A 3,677-nucleotide genomic window follows, 5' to 3' on the forward strand; every position below is an offset into this window, starting at 1 on the left:
GTTTAAGCAAGCCTGGGGTCATTGTGCTGCCAGAGGGTGACTGGGGTAGTGGACTGATAAGAGATGACAGTATGACTTCAAAGGGGTGCTCAGACCAGAGCAGAAGAACCAGTGTCTAAGGTCAGGCCAAGAAGATGAATTAATTCCTCACAAGGTCCTAATCACAGGGAGATCAGCTATTTGAATGAAGAAGGGGAAATAAATACAGTAAGAATTTAAAAGTGGGCTTAGGGGAATATTCAAATGGCTGCTGTGTCTTCTAAAGAAGTCTTAAAATCTGACAAAGTGTGATTTTTCCCCACATATGTTAGTATAGTATTAAACTCTCTATAAATTTGAATAAGTGAAATTAAGCTAGTCACTGAACCTTGTAGTTCTGATATGGAATGAAGAATTCTAATTCATTGCATTTGACTGAGCTCAATCTATTACCATTACAGGTACAACTTGGCAATAAATTTAAGTTTTAGCTTTTTCACCAGCTACGGAATCTTGGACAAAGAACTTTACTTCTCTTAGCTGCATTTCCTCATATGCAAAATGGAGTAATGGTTAGGGGAGAAGTCTTAATTCAACATCTAGCATAAAGTATGTGCTTAAAAATTATGGCAATGATTATTATTTACATTTTGGAAAACCTTTGCATCTTCAGAAGATTATAAAAACATTTGCATTTGGCAGATTATGTAGGAATAATGGAAGGAGTTGTTCTTTTAGTGAAAAAATTTCCATTACATATATAAAATACTCAGACACATTTCTCCAAGGTTAATCTGGGTGAGAATTCACAAAGCCCTTCCACACAAACATATCCAACAGGACTATAAAAATATGCAAAATTGAACTTAGAAAAATCATATCTATGCTCACACATGGTTGGCAGCAGAGATGACCAGCCCTCACTGCAGGCCTCACCTAACTGTCCTCTGCCTATTTTATATTAAATAAATATAAATCTGTTCTGGTGTTGATGAATTACTGGTCAAATCTAATCTCCACCTATGTTTTTTTAGGGAGGGAAGTCAAATATATTGTACAATCATTAAAATGTTAATTCAATTTAAATCTAGGATCTAAATTTTGATATTTTAATTTCTTTTGAATGTAAGTCACTTTTTGCAAGCGAGGCAACAGAATCAAACAAAGGCAGTCTTGCCCCCTAGGGATCCAGGCCAAGTCTTGCAATCTTTAGTAAAATGACATCATAATACAAGGTGCTCACAATAGGGTTATAAACTCTAAACAACAACCACTTAGTTACATTTTTCCTTAGTAAACAGCCAAAAGTCCAATCCTTAAAGGCATGATATACAGAAAATCTTGACCTATAAAGGACATAATGACTCAAATTATATGCTGGCCAACATATTTGTGAAACAAATCAGAACTGGCCAACGATTAGTGAACAGAGAAAGTTTTTACATTTTGAAAGCTTGCTCTGAGGTTTAAAAAATTCCTGGTTGCTGTTAATAAGAAAGCAAGTAAAAATATTATAGATGCACCACACCGATATTTGATTTTGCCAAGGTCTTCCACTAGAAATGAAGTTAAGAGATTAATATAGGGGATAAGATACTTACATATTTTCAACATAAATCACTTAGTAATAAGAAAGCTGACATACTGCATTCTTCCATTTGCCCCAAGAACAAACTGACAAAACCATTTAAAAGAAAGAAATGCTCAGCTCTAAAAAAGGTGGTGGCAACAACACTACCCACTACAGACTGACCTCCCATTTTCCCATACAATTAACATTGCTATTCTTCCATGATAGAGGTTCATGTGGGAAAATTTGTCACAAGCTTTTGCCAGGGCCAGGAGATGGAAAATGGAGCATGTCCTAATTAGCTGTTAGTAAGCTCAGTTAACATCTTTAGGATGGGCACATAGAACCTGGCCATAGCTTTGTTAGACATCTTCAAACAACAGAATTCCTTAGCCCTTAGCCAGTTTCTGCTCAATGTCTTAAAGCTGGACTCAGTTTCATCTGACTCGTCTCAGGTCTGAGGTGGATGCTAGTCATCAAAGCCTGTAATGTCATTGTATGAGTAACCCTGTACCTTTGTTTGCATGGTAGGCGATATGCAGCTTGTAAAATCCTGGCAGGAACACCAGGATACCGGAGATCTGTAGGGGATGGCCTAGTCTGCCCAGCACTTTTTTGCTGATATAGCCATGCAGGAGGGCACCCGTGATGATGAGAAAGGTGTCAATCAAAAACAGCTCTGTAGCAAGTGCTGTGATCTTATACGGGATCTCAGGAGGGCTTTTCTTAAACTGAAGGTCAACGTAGCCATCCTGTGTGCTGGAGAGTCTTGAGTACTTCATTTACCACTGGGGATTCAGTAGTTAGGTTGGTACAAGACGGCTATGACACGTCGATACAGCTACAGTGGGGGTGCGGCATCAGGCCACCAGCTCACACATGGTTGGCAGCAGAAATGACCAGCCCTCACTGCAGGCCTCACTTAACTGTCTCTAATATATATATATATATGATTGTAATCTTGAATTAATTAAATATTTATTAGAGATTGAACTAACTGGAAAACCTTTAAATTACAAGAGATGGAGACACAGTGGATTCTCATTATTCATGGTCATTAGGTACTGTAAAGTCACCATGAACATTGGATTAGTAAATACCTAAGCATTGCTCTGGGGGAAATACAGGATTAGGTTAAGACAGATTAGATGGAATGATTCAACTCCTTGGGTAACTGGTACCTTTGAGCAGATAAGGAAAATTTCTTATACAGCCATTGGGAGAAGAAAATATCAGTAGCCAGGTTAAGATTTCAAATCTGCATTGGGAAAGAAGTTGACCTCACTTGGGATGTGGAAGAGCCCAGACAAAGGCTAGTTAGGTAAGAATTGCCATCTCCCCGTCTCTGCTCTCAGACACTGAGTTGATTATGCTTTTTAAATACTTTATGAATTTCATCTGGATCTCTTCAGGGTCACCCTCAAGATTCCAGTGCACCAGCTTTAGCTTGTTCAAGGGTGGCGACAAAGACAGGTTTTCTTTATCCCTGCCAGAGCCTGGTTTGTGGTCTATAATTAACAAACACTGAGAACTGAGTTTGTAAGAACTGCTGCTGAGCAAAGCAGGCATACCACATCTCGATTTCCTTCAGGTGACTTGGGATGTCAGCATTGAAGATGATCACGACTCTTGAGAGTCCTGCATTAGCGCTGACCAGCAAGACTCAAACTTTGGGTTGCTGCCACACTCCCATAGCTCAAATTCTCACCTTGTGCCTTTGCTGTTGCTGGTAACATGTAGGTTCTCAAGTTCCAGGATTCCCCCTTCTTGGTTTGGGTTGTAGTCGGTGATGGCAGAATATCCTGTCAGGAAGTTGGCCAAAACAGTTTTCCACTCTGGCAGGGCCCCACACAAAGGACCCAGGACTTAAGCAATCCGTCCATGGATAGCAGGCTCACCGGAGCCCACTCCAGCTCCGGGTGCATGTACTTATACACTTGGTGTCTTCCTTTGTGCACTCCATTGCATCAACTCTGTAAATGTCCTGTAGGTGGTTTATTGCTCATTAATTACTAAGGCCAATAATTAAACATATATCTTATAGTACTTATTACAATTTAAAAGGGATGGTAACAGCTTTATTCCAAATGCAATTAGGAAACTGAGATGAATGTGCAAAAATAAGTAT

At 39.4% G+C, this 3,677-nt stretch overlaps 1 pseudogene; it reads right to left on the bottom strand.

The window, feature by feature from the left end:
• Positions 1-2,866: 2,866 nt before the first annotated feature.
• Positions 2,867-3,474, bottom strand: LOC102257178 (annotated as a pseudogene).
• Positions 3,475-3,677: the final 203 nt, after the last annotated feature.

The sequence above is a fragment of the Myotis brandtii genome, unplaced genomic scaffold, assembly GCF_000412655.1.
Source record: "Myotis brandtii unplaced genomic scaffold, ASM41265v1 scaffold780, whole genome shotgun sequence".
Classification (NCBI taxonomy): domain Eukaryota; kingdom Metazoa; phylum Chordata; class Mammalia; order Chiroptera; family Vespertilionidae; genus Myotis; species Myotis brandtii.